This window comes from Amia ocellicauda, unplaced genomic scaffold (assembly GCF_036373705.1).
Source record: "Amia ocellicauda isolate fAmiCal2 unplaced genomic scaffold, fAmiCal2.hap1 HAP1_SCAFFOLD_76, whole genome shotgun sequence".
Lineage (NCBI taxonomy): Eukaryota > Metazoa > Chordata > Actinopteri > Amiiformes > Amiidae > Amia > Amia ocellicauda.
In genome coordinates this window covers 15,762-31,522 of record NW_027103003.1, presented here as the reverse complement: position 1 = coordinate 31,522, position 15,761 = coordinate 15,762, and positions in this window count along the sequence as shown.

The following is a 15,761-nucleotide window of genomic DNA, read 5'->3' as shown; positions in this document are numbered from 1 at the left end:
CTCTGTTATAGGTGAGGACTTTACATGTGTACTTGAAAGAATACATTACAATTCATCAAAATCTTGAAACCAAGTCAGTTCAGACCTGAAACAACAAGAAATATTGTAAACTTATATTTGTAAGCATATGTAATGCACTTGAGTTTGCAGATTGAATATATTTCTAAACCTACCAAATCAAGCTTCACACAGCCTGAAATGCTCCCACACTATGCTTAAGGGCAATCTCTGTAATAAGTGAAGACCTTACATGTGTATTTTCAAGAAAACATTACAATTCATCAAAATCTTGAAACCAAGTCAGTTCTGACCTGAAACAACTAGAAATGTTGTAAACTTACAATTGTAAGCTAATGTAATGCAGTCAGGCACTTCTAAGTTTTCAGAGTGAAGATATAGCAAAACCTACCAAATCAAGCTTCTCACAGCCTGAAATGCTCCCACACTATACTTAAGGGCAATCTCTGTCATAGTTGAAGACCTTACATGTGTATTTTCAAGAAAACATTACAATTCATCAAAATCTTGAAACCAAGTCAGTTCTGTCCTAAAACAACAAGAAATATTGTAAACTTACATTTGTAAGCATATGTAATACAGTAGAGCACATCTAAGTTTACAGAGTGAAGATTTTGCAAATCCTACCAAATCAAGCTTCTCACATCCTGAAATACTCCCACACTATACTTAAGTGCAATCTCTGTTATAGGTGAGGACTTTACATGTGTACTTGAAAGAATACATTACAATTCATCAAAATCTTGAAACCAAGTCAGTTCTGACCTGAAACAACAAGAAATGATGTAAAATTGCATTTGTAAGCATATGTAAAGCAATTGAGCACATCTACGTTAACAGATTGAATATATATCGAAACCATCCAAATCAGGCTTCTCTCAGCCTGAAATGCTCCCACACTATACTTAAGGGCAATCTCTGTTATAGTTGAAGACCTTACATGTGTACTTTCAAGAAAACATTACAATTCATCAAAATCTTGAAACCAAGTCAGTTCAGTCCTTAAACAACAAGAAATATTGTAAACTTATACTTGTAAGCATATGTAATGTAGTTGAGCACATCTAAGTTTACAGAGTGAAGATTTTGCAAATCCTACCAAATCAAGCTTCTCACATCCTGAAATACTCCCACACTATACTTAAGTGCAATCTCTGTTATAGGTGAGGACTTTACATGTGTACTTGAAAGAATACATTACAATTCATCAAAATCTTGAAACCAAGTCAGTTCTGACCTGAAACAACAAGAAATAATGTAAAATTACATTTTTAAGCAATTGTAATGCAGTCAGGCACTTCTCTGTTTTCAGAGTGAAGATATAGCAAAACCTACCAAATCAAGCTTCTCTCAGCCTGATATGCTCAAACACTATACTTAAGTGCATTCTCTGTCATAGGTGAAGACCTTACATGTGTACTTGAAAGAATACATTACAATTCATCAAAATCTTGAAACCAAGTCAGTTCTGACCTGAAACAACAAGAAATGATGTAAAATTGCATTTGTAAGCATATGTAAAGCAATTGAGCACATCTAAGTTTACAGAGTGAAGATTTTGCAAATCCTACCAAATCAAGCTTCTCACATCCTGAAATACTCCCACACTATACTTAAGTGCAATCTCTGTTATAGGTGAGGACTTTACATGTGTACTTGAAAGAATACATTACAATTCATCAAAATCTTGAAACCAAGTCAGTTCTGACCTGAAACATCACGAAATGATGTAAAAATGCATTTGTAAGCATGTGTAATGCTGATAAACACTTTTAAGTAAACAGATTGAATATATCTCGAAACCATCCAAATCAGGCTTCTCTCAGCCTGATATGCTCCCACACTATACTTAAGGGCATTCTCTGTCATAGGTGAAGACCTTACATGTGTATTTGAAAGAATATATTACAATTAATCAATATCTTGAAAACAAGTCAGTTCTGACCTGAAACAACTAGAAATGTTGTAAACTTACAATTGTAAGCTAATGTAATGCAGTCAGGCACTTCTAAGTTTTCAGAGTGAAGATATAGCAAAACCTACCAAATCAAGCTTCTCACAGCCTGAAATGCTCCCACACTATACTTAAGTGCATTCTCTGTTATAGGTGAGGACTTTACATGTGTACTTGAAAGAATACATTACACTTCATCAAAATCTTGAAACCAAGTCAGTTCTGACCTGAAACATCACGAAATGATGTAAAAATGCATTTGTAAGCATGTGTAATGCTGATAAACACTTTAGATTAAACAGATTGAATATATCTCTAAACCTACCAAATCAAGCTTCTCACAGCCTGAAATGCTCCCACACTATACTTAAGGGCATTCTGTGTCATAGGTGAAGACCTTACATGTGTATTTGAAAGAATATATTACAATTCATCAATATCTTGAAAACCAGTCAGTTCTGACCTGAAACAACTAGAAATGTTGTAAACTTACAATTGTAAGCTAATGTAATGCAGTCAGGCACTTCTAAGTTTTCAGAGTGAAGATATAGCAAAACCTACCAAATCAAGCTTCTCACAACCTGAAATGCTCCCACACTATACTTAAGTGCATTCTCTGTTATAGGTGAGGACTTTACATGTGTACTTGAAAGAATAAATTGCAATTCATCAATAACATGAAACCAAGTCAGTTCTGACCTGAAACAACACGAAATGATGTAAAAATGCATTTGTAAGCATGTGTAATGCTGATAAACACTTTTAAGTAAACAGATTGAATATATCTCTAAACCTACCAAATCAAGCTTCTCACAGCCTGAAATGCTCCCACACTATACTTAAGGGCCTTCTCTGTCATAGGTGAAGACCTTACATGTTTATTTTCAAGAGAACATTACACTTCATCAAAATCTTGAAACCAAGTCAGTTCAGACCTGAAACAACAAGAAATGATGTAAAATTTCATTTCTAAGCAAATGTAATGCAGTCAGGCACTTCTTTGTTTTCAGAGTGAAGATATAGCAAAACCTACCAAATCAAGCTTCTCACAGCCTGAAATGCTCCCACACTATACTTAAGTGCATTCTCTGTTATAGGTGAGGACTTTACATGTGTACTTGAAAGAATACATTACAATTCATCAAAATCTTGAAACCAAGTCAGTTCAGACCTGAAACAACAAGAAATATTGTAAACTTATATTTGTAAGCATATGTAATGCACTTGAGTTTGCAGATTGAATATATTTCTAAACCTACCAAATCAAGCTTCACACAGCCTGAAATGCTCCCACACTATGCTTAAGGGCAATCTCTGTAATAAGTGAAGACCTTACATGTGTATTTTCAAGAAAACATTACAATTCATCAAAATCTTGAAACCAAGTCAGTTCTGACCTGAAACAACTAGAAATGTTGTAAACTTACAATTGTAAGCTAATGTAATGCAGTCAGGCACTTCTAAGTTTTCAGAGTGAAGATATAGCAAAACCTACCAAATCAAGCTTCTCACAGCCTGAAATGCTCCCACACTATACTTAAGGGCAATCTCTGTCATAGTTGAAGACCTTACATGTGTATTTTCAAGAAAACATTACAATTCATCAAAATCTTGAAACCAAGTCAGTTCTGTCCTAAAACAACAAGAAATATTGTAAACTTACATTTGTAAGCATATGTAATGCAGTAGAGCACATCTAAGTTTACAGAGTGAAGATTTTGCAAATCCTACCAAATCAAGCTTCTCACATCCTGAAATACTCCCACACTATACTTAAGTGCAATCTCTGTTATAGGTGAGGACTTTACATGTGTACTTGAAAGAATACATTACAATTCATCAAAATCTTGAAACCAAGTCAGTTCTGACCTGAAACAACAAGAAATGATGTAAAATTGCATTTGTAAGCATATGTAAAGCAATTGAGCACATCTACGTTAACAGATTGAATATATATCGAAACCATCCAAATCAGGCTTCTCTCAGCCTGAAATGCTCCCACACTATACTTAAGGGCAATCTCTGTTATAGTTGAAGACCTTACATGTGTACTTTCAAGAAAACATTACAATTCATCAAAATCTTGAAACCAAGTCAGTTCAGTCCTTAAACAACAAGAAATATTGTAAACTTATACTTGTAAGCATATGTAATGTAGTTGAGCACATCTAAGTTTACAGAGTGAAGATTTTGCAAATCCTACCAAATCAAGCTTCTCACATCCTGAAATACTCCCACACTATACTTAAGTGCAATCTCTGTTATAGGTGAGGACTTTACATGTGTACTTGAAAGAATACATTACAATTCATCAAAATCTTGAAACCAAGTCAGTTCTGACCTGAAACAACAAGAAATAATGTAAAATTACATTTTTAAGCAATTGTAATGCAGTCAGGCACTTCTCTGTTTTCAGAGTGAAGATATAGCAAAACCTACCAAATCAAGCTTCTCTCAGCCTGATATGCTCAAACACTATACTTAAGTGCATTCTCTGTCATAGGTGAAGACCTTACATGTGTACTTGAAAGAATACATTACAATTCATCAAAATCTTGAAACCAAGTCAGTTCTGACCTGAAACAACAAGAAATGATGTAAAATTGCATTTGTAAGCATATGTAAAGCAATTGAGCACATCTAAGTTTACAGAGTGAAGATTTTGCAAATCCTACCAAATCAAGCTTCTCACATCCTGAAATACTCCCACACTATACTTAAGTGCAATCTCTGTTATAGGTGAGGACTTTACATGTGTACTTGAAAGAATACATTACAATTCATCAAAATCTTGAAACCAAGTCAGTTCTGACCTGAAACAACAAGAAATGATGTAAAATTGCATTTGTAAGCATATGAAAAGCAATTGAGCACATCTACGTTAACAGATTGAATATATCTCGAAACCATCCAAATCAGGCTTCTCTCAGCCTGAAATGCTCCCACACTATACTTAAGGGCAATCTCTGTTATAGTTGAAGACCTTACATGTGTATTTTCAAGAAAACATTACAATTCATCAAAATCTTGAAACAAGTCAGTTCTGTCCTAAAACAACAAGAAATATTGTAAACTTACATTTGTAAGCATATGTAATGCAGTTGAGCACATCTAAGTTTACAGAGTGAAGATTTTGCAAAACCTACCAAATCAAGCTTCTAACATCCTGAAATACTCCCACACTATACTTAAGTGCAATCTCTGTTATAGGTGAGGACTTTACATGTGTACTTGAAAGAATACATTACAATTCATCAAAATCTTGACACCAAGTCAGTTCTGACCTGAAACATCACGAAATGATGTAAAAATGCATTTGTAAGCATGTGTAATGCTGATAAACACTTTTAAGTAAACAGATTGAATATATCTCTAAACCTACCAAATCAAGCTTCTCACAGCCTGAAATGCTCCCACACTATACTTAAGTGCATTCTCTGTTATAGATGAGGACTTTACATGTGAACTTGAAAGAATACATTGCAATTCATCAATATCTTGAAACCAAGTCAGTTCTGACCTGAAACAACACGAAATGATGTAAAAATGCATTTGTAAGCATGTGTAATGCTGATAAACACTTTAGAGTAAACAGATTGAATATATCTCGAAACCATCCAAATCAGGCTTCTCTCAGCCTGATATGCTCCCACACTATACTTAAGGGCATTCTCTGTCATAGGTGAAGACCTTACATGTGTATTTGAAAGAATATATTACAATTCATCAATATCTTGAAAACAAGTCAGTTCTTACCTGAAACAACTAGAAATGTTGTAAACTTACAATTGTAAGCTAATGTAATGCAGTCAGGCACTTCTAAGTTTTCAGAGTGAAGATATAGCAAAACCTACCAAATCAAGCTTCTCACAGCCTGAAATGCTCCCACACTATACTTAAGTGCATTCTCTGTTACAGGTGAGGACTTTACATGTGTACTTGAAAGAATACATTACACTTCATCAAAATCTTGAAACCAAGTCAGTTCTGACCTGAAACATCACGAAATGATGTAAAAATGCATTTGTAAGCATGTGTAATGCTGATAAACACTTTAGATTAAACAGATTGAATATATCTCTAAACCTACCAAATCAAGCTTCTCACAGCCTGAAATGCTCCCACACTATACTTAAGGGCATTCTCTGTCATAGGTGAAGACCTTACATGTGTACTTGAAAGAATACATTGCAATTCATCAATAACATGAAACCAAGTCAGTTCTGACCTGAAACAACACGAAATGATGTAAAAATGCATTTGTAAGCATGTGTAATGCTGATAAACACTTTTAAGTAAACAGATTGAATATATCTCTAAACCTACCAAATCAAGCTTCTCACAGCCTGAAATGCTCCCACACTATACTTAAGGGCCTTCTCTGTCATAGGTGAAGACCTTACATGTTTATTTTCAAGAGAACATTACACTTCATCAAAATCTTGAAACCAAGTCAGTTCAGACCTGAAACAACAAGAATTGATGTAAAATTTCATTTCTAAGCAAATGTAATGCAGTCAGGCACTTCTTTGTTTTCAGAGTGAAGATATAGCAAAACCTACCAAATCAAGCTTCTCACAGCCTGAAATGCTCCCACACTATACTTAAGTGCATTCTCTGTTATAGGTGAGGACTTTACATGTGTACTTGAAAGAATACATTACAATTCATCAAAATCTTGAAACCAAGTCAGTTCAGACCTGAAACAACAAGAAATATTGTAAACTTATATTTGTAAGCATATGTAATGCACTTGAGTTTGCAGATTGAATATATTTCTAAACCTACCAAATCAAGCTTCACACAGCCTGAAATGCTCCCACACTATGCTTAAGGGCAATCTCTGTAATAAGTGAAGACCTTACATGTGTATTTTCAAGAAAACATTACAATTCATCAAAATCTTGAAACCAAGTCAGTTCTGACCTGAAACAACTAGAAATGTTGTAAACTTACAATTGTAAGCTAATGTAATGCAGTCAGGCACTTCTAAGTTTTCAGAGTGAAGATATAGCAAAACCTACCAAATCAAGCTTCTCACAGCCTGAAATGCTCCCACACTATACTTAAGGGCAATCTCTGTCATAGTTGAAGACCTTACATGTGTATTTTCAAGAAAACATTACAATTCATCAAAATCTTGAAACCAAGTCAGTTCTGTCCTAAAACAACAAGAAATATTGTAAACTTACATTTGAAAGCATATGTAATGCAGTAGAGCACATCTAAGTTTACAGAGTGAAGATTTTGCAAATCCTACCAAATCAAGCTTCTCACATCCTGAAATACTCCCACACTATACTTAAGTGCAATCTCTGTTATAGGTGAGGACTTTACATGTGTACTTGAAAGAATACATTACAATTCATCAAAATCTTGAAACCAAGTCAGTTCTGACCTGAAACAACAAGAAATGATGTAAAATTGCATTTGTAAGCATATGTAAAGCAATTGAGCACATCTACGTTAACAGATTGAATATATATCGAAACCATCCAAATCAGGCTTCTCTCAGCCTGAAATGCTCCCACACTATACTTAAGGGCAATCTCTGTTATAGTTGAAGACCTTACATGTGTACTTTCAAGAAAACATTACAATTCATCAAAATCTTGAAACCAAGTCAGTTCAGTCCTAAAACAACAAGAAATATTGTAAACTTATATTTGTAAGCATATGTAATGTAGTTGAGCACATCTAAGTTTACAGAGTGAAGATTTTGCAAATCCTACCAAATCAAGCTTCTCACATCCTGAAATACTCCCACACTATACTTAAGTGCAATCTCTGTTATAGGTGAGGACTTTACATGTGTACTTGAAAGAATACATTACAATTCATCAAAATCTTGAAACCAAGTCAGTTCTGACCTGAAACAACAAGAAATAATGTAAAATTACATTTTTAAGCAATTGTAATGCAGTCAGGCACTTCTCTGTTTTCAGAGTGAAGATATAGCAAAACCTACCAAATCAAGCTTCTCTCAGCCTGATATGCTCAAACACTATACTTAAGTGCATTCTCTGTCATAGGTGAAGACCTTACATGTGTACTTGAAAGAATACATTACAATTCATCAAAATCTTGAAACCAAGTCAGTTCTGACCTGAAACAACAAGAAATGATGTAAAATTGCATTTGTAAGCATATGTAAAGCAATTGAGCACATCTAAGTTTACAGAGTGAAGATTTTGCAAATCCTACCAAATCAAGCTTCTCACATCCTGAAATACTCCCACACTATACTTAAGTGCAATCTCTGTTATAGGTGAGGACTTTACATGTGTACTTGAAAGAATACATTACAATTCATCAAAATCTTGAAACCAAGTCAGTTCTGACCTGAAACAACAAGAAATGATGTAAAATTGCATTTGTAAGCATATGAAAAGCAATTGAGCACATCTACGTTAACAGATTGAATATATCTCGAAACCATCCAAATCAGGCTTCTCTCAGCCTGAAATGCTCCCACACTATACTTAAGGGCAATCTCTGTTATAGTTGAAGACCTTACATGTGTATTTTCAAGAAAACATTACAATTCATCAAAATCTTGAAACTAAGTCAGTTCTGTCCTAAAACAACAAGAAATATTGTAAACTTACATTTGTAAGCATATGTAATGCAGTTGAGCACATCTAAGTTTACAGAGTGAAGATTTTGCAAAACCTACCAAATCAAGCTTCTAACATCCTGAAATACTCCCACACTATACTTAAGTGCAATCTCTGTTATAGGTGAGGACTTTACATGTGTACTTGAAAGAATACATTACAATTCATCAACATCTTGAAACCAAGTCAGTTCTGACCTGAAACAACAAGAAATGATGTAAAATTGCATTTGTAAGCATATGTAAAGCAATTGAGCACATCTACGTTAACAGATTGAATATATCTCGAAACCATCCAAATCAGGCTTCTCTCAGCCTGATATGCTCCCAAACTATACTTAAGGGCATTCTCTGTCATAGGTGAAGACCTTACATGTGTATTTTCAAGAGAACATTACAATTCATCAAAATCTTAAAAACAAATCAGTTCTGACCTAAAACAACAAGAAATATTGTAAACTTACAATTTCAAGCTAATGTAATGCAGTCAGGCACATCTAAGTTTACAGAGTGAAGATATTGCAAATCCTACCAAATCAAGCTTCTTACATCCTGAAATGCTCCCACACTATACTTAGGTGCATTCTCTGTTATAGGTGAGGACTTTACATGTGTATTTGAAAGAATACATTACAATTCATCAATATCTTGAAACCAAGTCAGTTCTGACCTGAAACAACAAGAAATTTTGTAAAATTGCATTTGTAAGCATATGTAATGCTGTTGAGCACTTTTAAGTAAACAGATTGAATATATCTCTAAACCTACCAAATCAAGCTTCTCACAGCCTGATATGCTCCCACACTATACTTAAGGGCATTCTCTGTCATAGGTGAAGACCTTACATGTGTATTTGATAGAATATATTACAATTCATCAATATCTTGAAAACAAATCAGTTCTGACCTGAAACAACTAGAAATGTTGTAAACTTACAATTGTAAGCTAATGTAATGCAGTCAGGCACTTCTAAGTTTTCAGAGTGAAGATATAGCAAAACCTACCAAATCAAGCTTCTCACAGCCTTAAATGCTCCCACACTATACTTAAGGGCAATCTCTGTAATAGGTGAAGACCTTACATGTGTATTTTAAAGAGAACATTACAATTCATCAAAATCTTAAAAACAATTCAGTTCTGACCTAAAAAAACTAGAAATGTTGTAAACTTACAATTGCAAGCTAATGTAATGCAGTCAGGCACTTCTAAGTTTTCAGAGTGAAGATATAGCAAAACCTACCAAATCAAGCTTCTCACAGCCTGAAATGCGCCCACACTATGCTTAAGGGCAATCTCTCTTATAGTTGAAGACCTTACATGTGTATTTTCAAGAAAACATTACAATTCATCAAAATCTTGAAACCAAGTCAGTTCAGTCCTAAAACAACAAGAAATATTGTAATCTTACATTTGTAAGCATATGTAATGCAGTTGAGCACATCTAAGTTTACAGAGTGAAGATTTTGCAAATCCTACCAAATCAAGCTTCTCACATCCTGAAATACTCCCACACTATACTTAAGTGCAATCTCTGTTATAGGTGAGGACTTTACATGTGTACTTGAAAGAATACATTACAATTCATCAAAATCTTGAAACCAAGTCAGTTCTGACCTGAAACAACAAGAAATGATGTAAAATTACATTTGTAAGCAATTGTAATGCAGTCAGGCACTTCTAAGTTTTCAGAGTGAAGATATAGCAAAACCTACCAAATCAAGCTTCTCACAGCCTGAAATGCTCCCACACTATACTTAAGGGCAATCTCTCTTATAGTTGAAGACCTTACATGTGTATTTTCAAGAAAACATTACAATTCATCAATATCTTGAAACCAAGTCAGTTCTGACCTGAAACAACAAGAAATGTTGTAAAATTGCATTTGTAAGCATATGTAAAGCAATTGAGCACATCTACGTTAACAGATTGAATATATCTCGAAATCATCCAAATCAGGCTTCTCTCAGCCTGATATGCTCCCACACTATACTTAAGGGCATTCTCTGTCATAGGTGAAGACCTTACATGTGTATTTGATAGAATATATTACAATTCATCAATATCTTGAAAACAAGTCATTTCTGACCTGAAACAACTAGAAATGTTGTAAACTTACAATTGTTAGCTAATGTAATGCAGTCAGGCACTTCTAAGTTTTCAGAGTGAAGATATAGCAAAACCTACCAAATCAAGCTTCTCACAGCCTTAAATGCTCCCACACTATACTTAAGGACAATCTCTGTAATAGGTGAAGACCTTACATGTGTATTTTCAAGAAAACATTACAATTCATCAAAATCTTGAAACCAAGTCAGTTCTGACCTGAAACAACAAAAAATATTGTAAACTTACATTTGTAAGCATATGTAATGCAGTTGAGCACATCTAAGATTACAGAGTGAAGATTTTGCAAATCCTACCAAATCAAGCTTCTCACATCCTGAAATACTCCCACACTATACTTAAGTGCAATCTCTGTTATAGGTGAGGACTTTACATGTGTATTTGAAAGAATACATTACAATTCATCAAAATCTTGAAACCAAGTCAGTTCTGACCTGAAACAACAAGAAATGATGTAAAATTACATTTGTAAGCAATTGTAATGCAGTCAGGCACTTCTAAGTTTCCAGAGTGAAGATATAGCAAAACCTACCAAATCAAGCTTCTCACAGCCTGAAATGCTCCCACACTATACTTAAGGGCAATCTCTCTTATAGTTGAAGACCTTACATGTGTATTTTCAAGAAAACATTACAATTCATCAATATCTTGAAACCAAGTCAGTTCTGACCTGAAACAACAAGAAATGTTGTAAAATTGCATTTGTAAGCATATGTAATGCAATTGAGCACATCTACGTTAACAGATTGAATATATCTCGAAATCATCCAAATCAGGCTTCTCTCAGCCTGATATGCTCCCACACTATACTTAAGGGCATTCTCTGTCATAGGTGAAGACCTTACATGTGTATTTGATAGAATATATTACAATTCATCAATATCTTGAAAACAAGTCATTTCTGACCTGAAACAACTAGAAGTGTTGTAAACTTACAATTGTAAGCTAATGTAATGCAGTCAGGCACTTCTAAGTTTTCAGAGTGAAGATATAGCAAAACCTACCAAATCAAGCTTCTCACAGCCTTAAATGCTCCCACACTATACTTAAGGACAATCTCTGTAATAGGTGAGGACTTTACATGTGTATTTGAAAGAATACATTACAATTCATCAATATCTTGAAACCAAGTCAGTTCTGACCTGAAACAACAAAAAATGTTGTAAAATTGCATTTGTAAGCATATGTAATGCTGTTGAGCACTTTTAAGTAAACAGATTGAATATATCTCTAAACCTACCAAATCAAGCTTCTCACAGCCTTAAATGCTCCCACACTATACTTAAGGACAATCTCTGTAATAGGTGAGGACTTTACATGTGTATTTGAAAGAATACATTACAATTCATCAAAATCTTGAAACCAAGTCAGTTCTGACCTGAAACAACAAGAAATGATGTAAAATTACATTTGTAAGCAATTGTAATGCAGTCAGGCACTTCTAAGTTTTCAGAGTGAAGATATAGCAAAACCTACCAAATCAAGCTTCTCACAGCCTGAAATGCTCCCACACTATACTTAAGGGCAATCTCTCTTATAGTTGAAGACCTTACATGTGTATTTTCAAGAAAACATTACAATTCATCAATATCTTGAAACCAAGTCAGTTCTGACCTGAAACAACAAGAAATGTTGTAAAATTGCATTTGTAAGCATATGTAAAGCAATTGAGCACATCTACGTTAACAGATTGAATATATCTCGAAATCATCCAAATCAGGCTTCTCTCAGCCTGATATGCTCCCACACTATACTTAAGGGCATTCTCTGTCATAGGTGAAGACCTTACATGTGTATTTGATAGAATATATTACAATTCATCAATATCTTGAAAACAAGTCATTTCTGACCTGAAACAACTAGAAATGTTGTAAACTTACAATTGTAAGCTAATGTAATGCAGTCAGGCACTTCTAAGTTTTCAGAGTGAAGATATAGCAAAACCTACCAAATCAAGCTTCTCACAGCCTTAAATGCTCCCACACTATACTTAAGGACAATCTCTGTAATAGGTGAGGACTTTACATGTGTATTTGAAAGAATACATTACAATTCATCAATATCTTGAAACCAAGTCAGTTCTGACCTGAAACAACAAGAAATGTTGTAAAATTGCATTTGTAAGCATATGTAATGCTGTTGAGCACTTTTAAGTAAACAGATTGAATATATCTCTAAACCTACCAAATCAAGCTTCTCACAGCCTTAAATGCTCCCACACTATACTTAAGGACAATCTCTGTAATAGGTGAAGACCTTACATGTGTATTTTCAAGAAAACATTACAATTCATCAAAATCTTGAAACCAAGTCAGTTCTGACCTGAAACAACAAAAAATATTGTAAACTTACATTTGTAAGCATATGTAATGCAGTTGAGCACATCTAAGTTTACAGAGTGAAGATTTTGCAAATCCTACCAAATCAAGCTTCTCACATCCTGAAATACTCCCACACTATACTTAAGTGCAATCTCTGTTATAGGTGAGGACTTTACATGTGTATTTGAAAGAATACATTACAATTCATCAAAATCTTGAAACCAAGTCAGTTCTGACCTGAAACAACAAGAAATAATGTAAAATTACATTTGTAAGCAATTGTAATGCAGTCAGGCACTTCTAAGTTTTCAGAGTGAAGATATAGCAAAACCTACCAAATCAAGCTTCTCACAGCCTGAAATGCTCCCACACTATACTTAAGGGCAATCTCTCTTATAGTTGAAGACCTTACATGTGTATTTTCAAGAAAACATTACAATTCATCAATATCTTGAAACCAAGTCAGTTCTGACCTGAAACAACAAGAAATGTTGTAAAATTGCATTTGTAAGCATATGTAAAGCAATTGAGCACATCTACGTTAACAGATTGAATATATCTCGAAATCATCCAAATCAGGCTTCTCTCAGCCTGATATGCTCCCACACTATACTTAAGGGCATTCTCTGTCATAGGTGAAGACCTTACATGTGTATTTGATAGAATATATTACAATTCATCAATATCTTGAAAACAAGTCATTTCTGACTTGAAACAACTAGAAATGTTGTAAACTTACAATTGTAAGCTAATGTAATGCAGTCAGGCACTTCTAAGTTTTCAGAGTGAAGATATAGCAAAACCTACCAAATCAAGCTTCTCACAGCCTTAAATGCTCCCACACTATACTTAAGGACAATCTCTGTAATAGGTGAAGACCTTACATGTGTATTTTCAAGAAAACATTACAATTCATCAAAATCTTGAAACCAAGTCAGTTCTGACCTGAAACAACAAAAAATATTGTAAACTTACATTTGTAAGCATATGTAATGCAGTTGAGCACATCTAAGTTTACAGAGTGAAGATTTTGCAAATCCTACCAAATCAAGCTTCTCACATCCTGAAATACTCCCACACTATACTTAAGTGCAATCTCTGTTATAGGTGAGGACTTTACATGTGTATTTGAAAGAATACATTACAATTCATCAAAATCTTGAAACCAAGTCAGTTCTGACCTGAAACAACAAGAAATGATGTAAAATTACATTTGTAAGCAATTGTAATGCAGTCAGGCACTTCTAAGTTTTCAGAGTGAAGATATAGCAAAACCTACCAAATCAAGCTTCTCACAGCCTGAAATGCTCCCACACTATACTTAAGGGCAATCTCTCTTATAGTTGAAGACCTTACATGTGTATTTTCAAGAAAACATTACAATTCATCAATATCTTGAAACCAAGTCAGTTCTGACCTGAAACAACAAGAAATGTTGTAAAATTGCATTTGTAAGCATATGTAAAGCAATTGAGCACATCTACGTTAACAGATTGAATATATCTCGAAATCATCCAAATCAGGCTTCTCTCAGCCTGATATGCTCCCACACTATACTTTAGGGCATTCTCTGTCATAGGTGAAGACCTTACATGTGTATTTGATAGAATATATTACAATTCATCAATATCTTGAAAACAAGTCATTTCTGACCTGAAACAACTAGAAATGTTGTAAACTTACAATTGTAAGCTAATGTAATGCAGTCAGGCACTTCTAAGTTTTCAGAGTGAAGATATAGCAAAACCTACCAAATCAAGCTTCTCACAGCCTGAAATGCTCCCACACTATACTTAAGGGCAATCTCTCTTATAGTTGAAGACCTTACATGTGTATTTTCAAGAATACATTACAATTCATCAATATCTTGAAACCATGTCAGTTCTGACCTGAAACAACAAGAAATGTTGTAAAATTGCATTTGTAAGCATATGTAATGCTGTTGAGCACTTTTAAGTAAACAGATTGAATATATCTCTAAACCTACCAAATCAAGCTTCTCACAGCCTGAAATGCTCCCACACTATACTTAAGGGCAATCTCTGTTATAGTTGAAGACCTTACATGTGTATTTTCAAGAAAACATTACAATTCATCAAAATCTTGAAACTAAGTCAGTTCTGTCCTAAAACAACAAGAAATATTGTAACCTTACATTTGTAAGCATATGTAATGCAGTTGAGCACATCTAAGTTTACAGAGTGAAGATTTTGCAAATCCTACAAAATCAAGCTTCTCACATCCTGAAATACTCCCACACTATACTTAAGGGCATTCTCTATCATAGGTGAAGACCTTTACACATGTATTTTCAAGAGAACATTACAATTCATCAAAATCTTAAAAACAAATCAGTTCTGACCTAAAACAACAAGAAATGATGTAAAATTACAATTGTAAGCTAATGTAATGCAGTTAGGCACTTCTAAGTTTTCAGAGTGAAGATATAGCAAAACCTACCAAATCAAGCTTCTCATAGCCTTAAATGCTCCCACACTATACTTAAGGGCAATCTCTCTTATAGTTGAAGACCTTACATGTGTATTTTCAAGAAAACATTACAATTCATCAATATCTTGAAACCAAGTCAGTTCTGACCTGAAACAACAAGAAATGTTGTAAAATTGCATTTGTAAGCATATGTAAAGCAATTGAGCACATCTACGTTAACAGATTGAATATATCTCGAAATCATCCAAATCAGGCTTCTCTCAGCCTGATATGCTCC